Raw genomic sequence first — 14185 nt, forward strand, 5'->3', positions numbered from 1 at the left:
AGCTTCATTTGAGCTTCAAATTGCGCTGACATCAAGGCACTTTCTCCCAGAGTTCCTTTAAAACCTTGAGGTCTACATTTTCCTTGGCTATGGCTCAAAACAGAAGCAACTCTTATCACCTGTGTCCTCCACCCACGTCCTGGTTTTGCTCCGTGCTTCCTCTCTCCTCCCTCAGGTTTCACCGCTTCCCTCCTTCCCAGAGATTTTCACTGAAACATGATAAACAAGCTCCCCTGCACCCTTCAGCTCCTCACAGAAAGCTCCTTCCCCTTCCCTGCCTCACTGCCCTGGTTAAAACCCGCCTCGCCTAAGATGGCTGCTCCTTACCACTGACAGGCTTCAGGAGACAGCTCTAGCTCATTTTCTTACTCTGAGCCCAGGGGTTGGGAATTGGAGTCGGCATTTAAAAAAAAAAGTCATACTTGCCACTTCCAGACCGCTGGGTTTTGTTGTATTGCACAAAAATCCCCATTCCATGCATGCATTCAAGCATTTGCTATGTGGCTCCTTTTTTTTTTTTTTTTTTTTGAGACGGAGCCTCTGTTGCCCAGGTTGGAGTGCTGTGGCGCTATCTCGGTTCACTGCAACCTCCGCCTCCTGGGTTCAAGCAATTCTCCTGCCTCAGCCTCCCGAGTAGCTGGGATTACAGGCGCTCTCACCATCACCAAGGCTAATATTTGTTTTTTGTTTTTTTTTTTTTTTTTTTTTTTTTTTTTTGAGACGGGGTTTCGAGACCCTGACCTCAGGTGATTCGCCCGCCTCGGCGTCCGGAAGTGCTGGGATTACAGTCATGAGCCACTGCGCCTGGCCGGCTGTATGACTTCTTCCTCCACTCATCTCCGTCAGCTCTGACCTCCAGTGACTCCACCTCATTCTGAACCGTTCATTGACCTGCTCGAATTTTTCCTCAACTCTGAGTTCCGCTGCCATCCTGTGAGACTTCATGCAGATGACCATTCAGGACCCTAACCTAATGGTTCATCACAGTTCCACTGATTGTAGCTTTTGTCATTCCATCTATCCCTTCCCCAGTCACACTGGGGCACTTGTCATTGCTCAGAATTGCTCCTATTTTGAAAATTCACTCTCTATATTCTCTAACCTTCTGGCTCTGCCTTTCTTTACTCCTGCTGTAGCAGTTCAGAAATCTCAGCAAGATTTCTCAGCCTCTAACACTTTTCTCTTCCAATTTACCTGTCGTTAATGTGTTCATTGTCTTTCCTGCCTAAAGCCTCAAGACACGTTCAATCACTACCCCCTTATCCTCCTTTGTATTCCTTATTACAATGATAACTATCAAAAGTCATATTGTTTTGTTTTTTTATGACTCTTCTACTAGAACATAACCTCCTCCCTAAGGGCAGGAACTCCAGTTCACTGCTGCAATCCCAGGTTTTAATAGAGTGAGCCTCTCATGAACCTCATACCTCGCCCAGATTCATTAAATATCTGTGGAAGGAGAAACGAAAGGCTATAATTGTTTCTTCACTTCAGAGACTAAGAACCCCTTATTTAATCCAATAAGTTTTAATTTGAAACAATTTTTCAGAAATGTGTATAATGATTCAGTAAATCTAAAAATATATTATTCAACATGAGAGGGTTGACTTAATACTGGTACATCTATGTAAGAAGATACCAAGCAGTTAATGAAAAGATGCTCTAGAAGAATATCTAACAGTGTGAGAAAAGTTTGCAATATGTCATTAAGAATGAAAAGCAAGTTGTAGTGCAGTATATGCAGTACAATCTCATGTTGATAAAATATATAGGCATAAAAAAGACTGGAAAGAAAATCTATGTGATTTTTGAGTTTGGCAATAAGTTTTTAGATATAATACCAAAATTACAATCTATAAAAGAAAAATAATTGTTGGACTGTATTAAAATTTAAAAATTCTGCTCTGTCAAAGACAGTTATGAGAATCAAAGCATAAGCCACAAACAGTAAGAAAATATTTGCAAAACATATCTGATAAAGGACTTGTATCTAAAATATGCAAAGATGTCTTAAAACTCAACGATAAGAAAACAACTCACCAAAACATGAGCAAAAGATTTCAACAGATGCCTCACCAAACAAAATATACAAATGGCAAAAAAAGCATATGTAAAGATGTTCAACATTAGCTGTCATGAACTGCAAATTGAAATAACAATGAATGGCCAGGTGTGGTGGCTCACGCCTGTAATCCCAGCACTTTGGGAGGCCAAGGTGGGCAGATCACTTGAGGTCAGGAGTTCAAGACCAGCCTGACTAACATGGTGAAACCCTGTCTCTACCAAAAAATACAAAAATTAGCCGGACGTGGTGACACGAACCTGTAGTTCCTCTGGAGGCTGAGGCATGGGAATCACTTGAACCTGGGAGGTGGAGATTGCAGTAAGCTGAGATTGTGCCATTGCACTCCAACCTGGGCAACAGAGTGAGAACCTGTCTCAAAAAAAAGAAAGAAAGAATGAAATACAAATACAACTATACAGTTGTTAGAATGGCCAACATCCAAAAGGCTAATCACGTTAATTGCTGTTGAGGCTGTGGAGCAGCAAAAACTCTCATTCATTGCTGATGGGAATACAAAACGGGATGATCGTTTAGAAGCAGAAAGGAGAGGAAGCTAGAATGATAACTATGGTACTGAATCAGGGTTTGGCAGTTTCTAATTTTTTAAATTTTAATTATTTTTAAGAGACAGGCTGGAGTGGAGTGGCACGACCAATCATAGTTTACTGTAGCCTCAAGCTCCTGTGCTCAAGCAGTTCTCCCACCTCAGACTCTTGAGTAGCGGGGAACACAGGTGCACACATCACCATGCTTGGTTAAGTTTTAAATTTTTTGTAGAGATGAGGTCTCTCTTTGTTGCCCAGGCTGGTCTGGAACTCCTGGCTTCAAGTGACCCTCCTACCTCAACCTTCCAAAGTGCTGGGATTACAGGTATGAGGCATCACATCTGGCCGAGTTTGGCAGTTTCTTACAAGGCTAAACATAGTCATTCCATATAATCCAGCAATTGCACTCCAAGGTACATACTCAAAAGATTTTAAAACTTATATTCACACAAAAACCTACATGTGAATGTTTCTAGCAAGTTTAAATTGAAAATTGAAAGCAACCAATTTGTCCTTCAACAAATGAATGAATAAACAGTAGTACAATTATTCAATGGTAAAATGTAGAGTATTATTCAGTGACAAAAAGAAGTGAGCTATCAAGCCATAATAAGACACGAATAAATCTTAAACACATATTGCTAAGTGAAAAAAGTAAGTCTGAACAGGCTACATACTGTATGATGCCAATTATATGACATTCTGAAAAAGGCAAAACAATTTTAGAATAGTTAACAGGGTTTCAAGGAGAGGAATGGGGGATGAAAAGGTGAAGCACAGTATTTTTAAGGCAGTGAAACTATTCTGTATGATGCTGTAATGGTGGGTACATCTCTTCATATATTTGACAAAACCCATGGAACTTTACAACACAAAGAGTGAACCTCAATGGTTGAAAAATTTTAAAAAGGCATTTAGGAGTTCAGGGGATCTTAGCATGTGATCCTGGAATGCAGAATGTGACAAAAGAATTTAACTTACTACAAATGTATGAAACAATTTCAGCAAAATGGGTAGGGGAGAAAAGGTACTAATAAGTAAGTTCAGAAGTGAGTGAATACAGGAAGACTAAAGGCAAAATAAATTACATATAACTACTGTACTCCAGCTAATAAAGTTGTTTCCATGGGAATACAGGTTAACAATTCTGATTCTGTTATACATGTATACTGGGATTAAAGCATATGTAAATGGATGGCAGATGGTAGGAGCCAGGTTTTTCACTGCTGGAGTGGGAGGTTTTTGACAAGCAAAAAGAGGAAGCTAGAATGATCACTATGGTAATGAATTAGAGTTGGAGAAATCAGTATGAACTCATGTTTTAGCTTAAAATAAGTATAGATGGTTACATATAGAAATATTATATATATATACACACACACACAAGTTGATATATACATATATATGTTTTCTTGCTCTCTTCTGCTTAAAGGACCTAGAAGTAATGGCACCCCCATATTAATAAACACCCCTAGTGCCCAGATCTTGCTTTCTAATGTCATTGTTTCATTAAAAGACAAAAGCTCATTAAAGAAATGGCCAATTCTAGGCCTGGGGTCATGAATATGACCCACTGAAGATGAGTAAATGCAATACCAGAAAGTAAAAAATTACTCCAAAAAAAAATCCCCCAAAACAAACCGACATTATAGTGGTATTTCAAAGGGTAAGCATACAACAGCCAATCGAAAGAGCTCTCAGTGGCAAAAGTTGGGACAATTTGAGCAAGAAAACAAGTAAAATAGTATTAAATTACAACCCGAGGTATAAAATCTATACCCATGAGTCCATACTGATGTAAATAAATGACTAAAAAATAAATGGAGGAGACAAATCTCCCGTGCAAAAGAATCTCAAATAATGTATATAGATACTTCATCCTCAAGGTGGTAGAGCATAACTCCCCATTCCGTAAGTTTGAGCTGTACATAGTGACTTTTCTTCCAAAGAGTACAGTATAGTGTGGGATAGGAGTAACTTCACAGTGAAGAAATCTGACAAACACTACCTCATCCAGGTGATCAAGGTTAACTTAAACAGTAATAAGTCATGTGTATAGTATGTTGTCCTTGATACAATGTGATCAGCATTGCATTTTACCTTTGTGACTTTGTGGTCTTCCTTCCAAAAACACATAATCTCAGTTTAATCATGACAAAAATATCAGACAAATCCCAATTAAAAGACATTCTACAAAATTCCTGACCAGTACTCCTCAGAACTATCAAGGTCATCAAAAACAAGCCAAGTATTAGAAACTGTCACAGTCAAGAATGGCCTTAGGAGGCATGACAGCTAAAGGTAATGTGGCATCCTGATGGGATTGTGGAACACAGAAAGGACATCAGGTAAAAACTAAAGACATATGAATAAAATGTTAGTTATTAATTATGTATTAATATTAATTCATTAATTGTAACATATATGCCATACTAACATAAGATGTTAAAATAGGAAAAACTGGGTATAAGGTATATGGAAATCTTTATCCTATATTTGCAACCTTTTTGTAAATCTAGAACTATTCTTTTTAAATATATATATATTTATTTTATATTTATATTTATATATTTATACAAATATTAAATATATATATATTTAAAAAGAAGAAAAAAACTAGAAAGATATGCCTCAAAATCCTATTAGTAGTTGTGTTTTAGTGGCAGGATTACAAATAGTTTTTCCTTTTTGCTTATCTATATTTTTAAAATAATATCGCTGAATTTTGATTTTTAGCTCTTGAAGTTTGGTATTAACCTAACAGTCCCAGTATTTGGTCTCTGGCCTCTTCAGATAGGTGGCATTTTGGTCCTTGTCAAGCAAATGACACCTCTTACCACTTCTAGGGGAGGAGTCCACTGCAGGGAGGACAGCAAAGAGCATGACAATGCCTACCACCGGGAGCAGCAGTCCCAGGATGTCACCTCACTGCATCAAGTCACCAAGAAAGCATCACCAAGAAAGACAGGATTCACACAGGTGCTGAATGGAACAACGCTCTCCTCTCATAGGGAAGAACCAGAGCAAGTTCGGCTTCAAACAGGTGCCATGAAGAGCAGGTCTTGTCATACAGCCAACATAGGAAGATGGTCTGCATGGGCCCCTCTTGTGCTATAGGTGAAGGACTCTATTTCTTCCTCTGCAAGAAACAGAAATAGCAGTGCGATTGACCAGGTGTCATAGGATGCACACACTTTACACAGAAGAAAAAGTATACATTGAACCTGGAGCAGAAAATGATACTCCCAAACAAGACGATATGCCCAGCACAGGCTGTGAGGGCTCCTTATCTCTATGTAGGAAAATGTTTCAGAACTGAGGCACTCTTTTATGCAGCCATGCGAGGGTCAGTATCCTGTGCATGATTCATTTTTCCAACAGCCTTCATTCATAGGAATATACAGAGACATTGTAATCTCCTTTTGAAAAAGGAAGTAAAGGAAATATAATTATCTCATAGTGGGTGATAGAAGTAAGTCATTATAAATATTAGTGGAATACACTAACCATTAGAAGTAAAGGAAACATTACTTTTGCAAATTAAGCTTTAAAAATCATTCCAGAAAGTTAGCTACAAAACTCATAATACCTAGTAGAAATAAAATCTCAAGCTCTCCAGAAAAATGTTACAGAAGTCAGAGAGATCAACAGGGCAGAATTTATTTCACAGAGAATGAAAATATCTCTGAGGGTATATGAGAAGACATCAGCTCTACCCTTGGCTAATACCTGAATCCTTCTGAAACTTGCCTTCCACATCTTCCTGAAGTGTCAAACTTCAGTGACAGCAAGTGTATTTGCTACTAAGGTGTCTGGTTTATTCTCAGATAGATTCCCAAATAAAGTTATGCAAATTAAGACTAAAATACTCCATGATAATTTGCATTTTTGTAAACAAATGGTTTATCAATAATACCTGTGAATTGAGGAGATGAATATTACCTATAAATGATGGGTGCCTTTTTGTTACTTAAAAAGGTGGTATAGAGTATAGAAGTTACAGGATAAGTTCGTGCTCAATATTGGGCAATTATTTCACCTCTCGGAGCCTCATTTTCTGCTCTTTTAAAATGGAGATATTTATAGTCTGTACCTCATAGAGTCATTGTAGGGGTTAACTGAATTAATACATGTCAAGTGCTTAGGATGCTATCTGACACACAGCAAGTTCTATATAAAAGTTAGCTGTTGGCTGCGTATGGTGGCTCATGTCTGTAATCTCAGCATTTTGGGAGGGTGTGGTGGGTGAATCACTTGAGGCCAGGGGTTGGAGACCAGTCTGGCCAACATGGTAAAACCCCATCTCTACTAAAACACAAAAATTAGTTGGATGTCATTATGCATGCCTGTAATTCCAGCTACCCTGGAAGCTGAGGGAGGAGAATTGCTTGAACCCGGGAGGCAGAGGCTGCAGTGAGCAGAGATGATGCCACTGCCCTCCAGCCTGGGTGACAGAGCGAGACCCTCTCTTGAAAAAAAGTTATCTGTTATATTAAGTAAAGGCAGTCAGTAGTTTTTAGCCATCTCTTTTTTACTCTGTTTCACATTCCACTCAGATCTAACAGTTTTGATTTGTATTCCCCTAATGAGTAATTCATTGTGCTATATTGGACATCACATTGACCCCCTTCACCCCTGACAGCTTCTCACTCCTTCATGGCACAGCCATTCTCTGAGTTACCCAGGAGCAAAGCCTATTGATTCTTCCCTTTCTCACTTCTCTTGCAATTGGAGTTGCTACATTCTGAAGTCTAACTTTGGTTATGGTTCTTGCATTTGACCCCATTGGCATCACTAACACTGAGCTTAAGCCCTTGTCAATTAATAATCTATTAACTTGGCTATTCTGCTTTCTTCATCCACCCCAATTGGTTTATACCCTGATGCTGGGTTAAATTTTATTTTTATTTTAATAATAGCTTTGTTGAGATATTCACATTCCACAAGGCTAAAACTTTTGAAGCATATCATGCAATGGTTTTTAATATTCACAGACTTGTGCAACCTTCACCATTATCTACTTACAGAATATTTTCATTACTCTAAAAAGAAAGCTCAGACACATAAGCAGTCACTCCTCATTCTCCCTTTCCCCCAGCCAGACAATCCCTAATCTACTTTCTATTTCTATGAAGTTGCCTAATCTGGATATTTCATACAAATGAAATAATATAATATGTAACCTTTGTGTCTGTTTTTTTTTTTCAGTTAGCATAAAGTTTTTAAGGTTCATGGCATATATCAATACTTCATTCCTTTTTGTCACCAAATGCTATTCCATTATATGAATATAATCACATAGCATTTATCCATTCATCAATCGATGGACATTTGGGTTGTTTCCATATTTTGTTATTGTCAACAATATTGCTATGAGCATTTGTGTACAAGTTTTTGAATGAACATCCAATTTTCATGGGTATATATCTAGGATTAGAATTGATGGATTATATGGTAACTGTTATGTCGAGCTTTTTGAGACACTTCCACTGTTTTTGAAAGCAGCTGCATTATTTTACATTCCCACCAGAATATATGAGGGTTCTAGCTTCTCTATCCTCATCAACACTTGTTATTATCCATCTTTTTATTATAGCCATCCTAGTGGATATGAAGTGTTATCTAACAGTTTTGATTTGTATTTCCCTAATGAGTAATTCATTGTGCTATATTGGATGTTATTTTTTGTATATATTTTTGTAGAAATATCTATTCAAATCCTTTCCCATTTTTAAATGGAGCTATTTATCCTTTCATAGTTGAATTGTGATAGTTCGTTATATATTCTTGGTTCTAAAGACTTTCTTATTGAATATATGATTTGCAAGACTATTCTCCCATTCTGTGGAGGCTGTCCTTTTACTTTCTTGATATTGTCCTTTAAAGCAGTAAAGTTTTTATTTTGATACATCACCATTTATCTAAATTTTCTTTTGTTGCTTGTGCTTTTGCTGTTATATCTATGAAATTTTTGCTTATGCAATGTTAAGAGGACTTGCTCCTTTGTTTTATTCTGAGATTTTTTTTTAAAGCTTTACCTCTTACATTTGGTCTATGATCAATTTTGAGTTAATTTTTGTGTGTGGTGTGAGGTAAGGGTCTAGCTTCATTCTTTTGCATGTGAATATTCAGTTGTCCCAGTACTATTTGTTGAAAATACTATTCTTCAATGGATCGGTTCCACAAAAGGATATAACAATTTAAAATTGCACCCCACGATGCACTCAACACTCAAGCACCCCAGATATACAGCAAATATTATTAGATGTAAAGGGAGAAATAGACTCCAATACAATAATAGCTGGAGACCTCAACACCCCATTCTAAGCATTAGATCATCTAGACAGAAAATAACAATAAACCAGGGACTCACACTACACTTTAGACCAAATGGACCCGATAGAAATATACAGAACATTTAATCTGATAGCTTCAGAATATACATTCTTCTCCCCAGTACATGGAACATTCTCCAGGACAAACCATATTTTAGGCCACAAAAAAGTCTCAAAAATTTTTTTAAATATAAAATCATATTGAGTATTTTCTCAGACCAAAATGGAATAAAACTAGAAATCAATAACAAGAGGAAGATGGGAAACTATAAATACATAGAAATTAAACAACATGCTCCTGAATGATCATTGGGTCAATGAAGAAATTAAGAAGAAAATTTAAAAAAATTTCTTGAAACAAATGAAAATGGAAACACAACATATTAAAACTTATGGGATACATCAAAAGCTGTGTTGAGAGAAGTTTATAGCAATAAACACCTACATCAATAAAGTTCAAAGATGAACATAATAAGACCTTGTCTTAAAAAATTTTTTTTTGTTTTAATTTTTAAAAAAATACTTTGGATCAAGACCGCTGAATAAAAGCCTTCATCAGTTGTCCTCCCTTCAGGAACACTAAATTGAACTATTCACATGAAAAGCACTTTCATAGGAATCAAAATTTACCTTGGTGTCAGCTCAGCCACAGTGGGGTAGAGCACCAACTGGGCTGTTGGGGTCCCCAATTCCAGGCCTTGGCTCTTACACAGTATTTCTGGACTTGCCATGGGCCAGAGGGAAGCCCACTGCTCTGAAAGGACAGACCCAGGCCTTGCAGCAATCACCACAAGCCGACTAAAAACCTCTTGAGCCTTGAATGAACATCAGTGGTTGCCAGACAACTCTGGCCATGTGACTGGGGTGGTGGTAGCCTTTGGGAGAGATTCCTCTACTTGTAAAATGGGGAGGAAAGAAGGAAAGGATTTTGTCTTGTGGCTTGGGGGCTAGATCAGAAGCAGTAGAATGGAGCACCAGGTAGATTCCTAAGGTTTCCCTCTCAAGGACCTGGCTCCCAGATGGCATCTGTGAACCTACCTGGGAACTATGGGAACTTGCCACTCTGAAAGCAAGGACACAAGCCTGGCTGGATTCACCACTTGCTGATTGTAGAGCCCTAGGGCCTTGAGCTTTCATAGGAAGTCGCCAGGCACTGGTTACTGTGGGCCTTGAGGGAGACCCAGTGCTGTGCTGGATTCTGTGCTTCTGTTCTGTGTAACTCCTCCCCCAGATCCAGACAGCTCAGCATAAACAGAGGGACTCTGTTTGAGAGAAATAAAGGGAAAAGAATAAGAGTCTCTGCCTGGTAATCCGGGGAATTCTTCCAGATCTTATCCAAGACCACCAAGGTAGTACCTTGGTACAAGTCTGCAAGAGCCACAGTGTTACTGGGCTTGGAGTATCTCATAATGCAGCTATAGCTGCAGTGACCAAAAACTTATATAACACCCAAGTCCCTTCAGTGCCTGGAAAGCCTTCTCAAAAAGAATGGATACAAACAAGTTCAGACTGTGAAGACTACAATAAATACCTAACTCTTCAATGCCCAGACACCAACAAACATCCACAAGCATCAAGACTATCAAGACCACGACTTCACCAAACAAACTAAAAAAGGCACCAGAGACCAATACTGGAGAAACAAACATATGTGACCTTTCAGAGAATCCAGAACAGCCATATGGAGAAAATGCAATGAAATTCAGTGTAACACACAGAAGAAATGCATAATCCCATCAGATAGATTTAACCAAGAGAATGAAATAATTACAAAGAATCAAACAGAAATTCTAGAGCTGAAAAATGCAATCGACATAATGAAGAACGCATCAGAGTCTCTTAATAGCAGAATTGATCAAGCAGAAGAAAGAATTAGTGAGCTTGAAGACAGGCTATTTGAAAATACACAGAGGAGACCAAAGAAAAAAGAATTATGAAAGAATGAAGCATGCATATGAGATCCTCGAAAATAGCCTCAAAAAGGCAAACCTAAGAGTTATTAGCCTTAAAGAGGAGGGGGTAGTAGGATGTTTATTCACTGGGATAGTAAGAGAGAACTTCATAAATCTAGAGAAAGATATCAATATCCTAGTACAAGAAGTTTATCAAACACCAAGCAGATTTAACCCAAATAAGACTACCTCAAGACATTTAATAATTAAACTCCGAAAGGTCAAGGATAAAGAAAGGAGCCTAAAAGCACCAAGAGAAAAGTAACAAATAACATACAATGGATCTCCAATACATCTATCAACAGACTTCTCAGTGGAAACCTTACAGTCCAGGAGAGAGTGGCATGACATATTTAAAGTGCTGAAGAAAAACAACGTTTATCTTAGAATTGTATATCCAGCAAAAATATCCTTCAAACATAAAGCAGAAGCAAAGACTTTCCCAGACAAATAAAAGCTGAGGGATTTCATCAGCATCAGACCTGTCCTACAAGAAATGTTAAAGGGCATTTTTCAATCTGAAAGAAAAGGCTATTGGTGAGTGATAAGAAATCATCTGAAGGTCTAATACTCACTGGTAATAGTAACTACACAGAAAACAACAGAATATTATAATGCCATAATTGTGGTGTGTAAACTACTCATATTTTGACTAGTAACACTAACAGATAAACTGGTCAAAAATAACTACAACAAATTTCAAGACATATAAGTACAAATAAAATATAAATAGAAACAACAGTAAGTTAAAAACAGAAGGATAAATTAAAATGCAGAATTTTTATTAGTCTCCTATATGCTTGTTCATGTATGCAATCAATGTTTAGTTGTCATCAGTTTATAATAATGAGTTATTTATAAGCCTCATGGTAACTTCAAATAAAAAAATATACAACAGATACACACACAAAAAAATAAAAAGCAAGAAATTAAATCATATCACCAGAGAATATCACATCCACTAAAAAGAAGATGGAAAGGAAGAAAAGAAGGAAGAGAAGACCATAAAACAACCAAAAAACAAATTTTAAAATGGCAGGAGTAAGTCCTTATTTATCAATAATAACATTGAATGTAAATGAACTAAACTCTGAAATCAGAAGACACAGAGTGGCTGAATGGATTAAAAAAGAAAAGCAAGACCCAGTGATCTGCTGCCTACAAGAAATACACCTGACCTATTAAGACACAAATAGACTGAAAATAAAGAGATGGAAAAAGATAATCAATGCAAATGGAAGCCAAAACAAGAGCAGGAGTAGCTATACTTACATATGACAAAATAGATTTCAAGACAAAAACTATAGAAAGAGACATAAAAGGTTATTATAATATACAATGATGAAGAGGTCAATTCAGAAAGGGGATATAACAATTGTAAATATATACGTACCCACAGTGGAGTACCCAGATACATAAGGCAATATTGTCAGAGTTAGAGAGATACACATCAATAAAATAATGGCTGGAGACTTCAACACCCCACTTCTAGCATTGAACAGATCATCCAGACAGCAAATCAACAAAGAAACATCAGACTTAATCCACACTATAAACCAAATAGTTTTAATGGATATTTATAGAACACTTTCTCCAACATCTGAAGAATATATTCTTCTCCTCAGCACATGGATCATTACCAAGGATAGACTATATGCTAGGTCACAAGAAAAAGTTTTTAAAAATTCAAAAAAATTGAAATTATACCAAGTATATTCTCTGACCACAATGGAATAAAACTAGCAATCAATAACACAAGGAACTTTGAAAACACGTGGAAATTAAATGGTATGCTCCTGATTGTGGGTCACAGAAGACCTTAAGAAGGAAACTGAAAAATTTTTTGAACCAAATGATAATGAAAACACAACATACCAAAGCCTATGGGATATAGCAAAAGCAGTACTAAGAGAAAAGTTTATAGCTATAAGCACCCACATACAAAAAGTAAAAAAACTTCAAATAAACAACCTAACAATGCATCTTAAAGAACTACAAAAGCAAAAGCAAACCCAACCCAAAGTTTGTAGAAGAAAAGATATAACAAAGATCAAAGCAGAAATAAATGAATTTGAAATAAAGAAAACAACACAAGGATCAAAAACTTAAAAGTTAGCCTTTATTTTAAAGATAAACAAAATCAGGCCTGGCATGGTGGCTCATGCATGTAATTTTAGCACTTTGGGAGGCCAAGGTGGGAGGATCACTTGGGTCCAGGAGTTTGAAGCCAGTCTTGGCAACACAGTGAGACCTCATCTCTACAAAAAGGCAAAGAATTAGCTGGGCGTGATCTCACGCAGTTGTTGTTTTAGCTATGCAGAAGGTTGAGGTTGAAGGATCACTTGAGCCCAAGAGGTGGAAGCTGTAAGTGAGCTATGATCATGCCACTGCACTACAGCCTGGGCAACAGAGGGAGACCCTATCTCAAAAAATAAATAAATAAATAAAATAAATAAATAAATGAAGAAGAAGAAGGAGGAGGAGGAGGAGGAGGAGATAAATGGGAAAAAACCTTTAGCCAGGCTAACTAAAAAAAGAGAGACCCAATAAATAAAATCAGAGATAAAATGGAGACATTACAACCAATATCACAGAAATTCAAAGCATAATTAGAGACTATTACAAACAATTATATGCCAATACATTGGAAAACCTAGAAGAAATGGATAAATTCCTAGATACATATAATCTACCAAGATTGAACCATAAAGAAATCCAAAACCTAAACAAACCAAGAACAAGTAATGAGATCAAAGCTGCAATAAGAAAGACTCCCAGCAAAAGAAATTCTGGTATGCGATGGCTTCACTGCTGAACTTTACTGTGCATTTAAGGAGAATTATTACTAATCCTTCTCAAACTCCTCTGAAAACTAGAGGGAGAGGGAATAGTTTCAAATGTATTCCTTGTGGCCAGGATTACCCTCATACAAAAACCAGAAAAGGACATATATAAAAAAGAAAAAACCATAGGCCAATATCACTGTTGAACATTGATGCAAAATCCTCAACGAAATACTACCAAACTGAATTCAACAACACATCAAAAAGATCATTCATCATAACCAAGAGGGACTTAATGCAAGGCTGCAAGGATGGTTCAACACATGCAGATCAATCAATGTGACACATCATATCAACAGAATAAAGAGAAAAAAACATAATCCTTTCAATTGATGCTGAAACGCATTTGATAAAATTCAACATTCCTTCATGACAAAAACTATCAAATGCCTGGGTATAGAAGGAACTTACCTCATCACAATAAAAACCATATATGAGAGCTCCA

General features: G+C 37.0%; 1 long non-coding RNA gene across 1 annotated transcript in view; it reads right to left on the bottom strand.

Annotated features, from left to right (window-relative positions):
• Positions 1-2978: 2978 nt before the first annotated feature.
• Positions 2979-14185, bottom strand: part of LOC110743118 — a 48131-nt gene continuing 36924 nt past the window's right edge. Inside the window, exons 2-3 of the long non-coding RNA XR_002521635.2 lie at positions 9984-10207; positions 2979-5749 (exon numbers count right to left, since the gene is read on the bottom strand). This is a non-coding gene — a long non-coding RNA (uncharacterized LOC110743118). The remainder of the gene's footprint in view (positions 5750-9983; positions 10208-14185) is intronic.

The sequence above is a fragment of the Papio anubis genome, chromosome 6 (genome assembly GCF_008728515.1).
Source record: "Papio anubis isolate 15944 chromosome 6, Panubis1.0, whole genome shotgun sequence".
Lineage (NCBI taxonomy): Eukaryota > Metazoa > Chordata > Mammalia > Primates > Cercopithecidae > Papio > Papio anubis.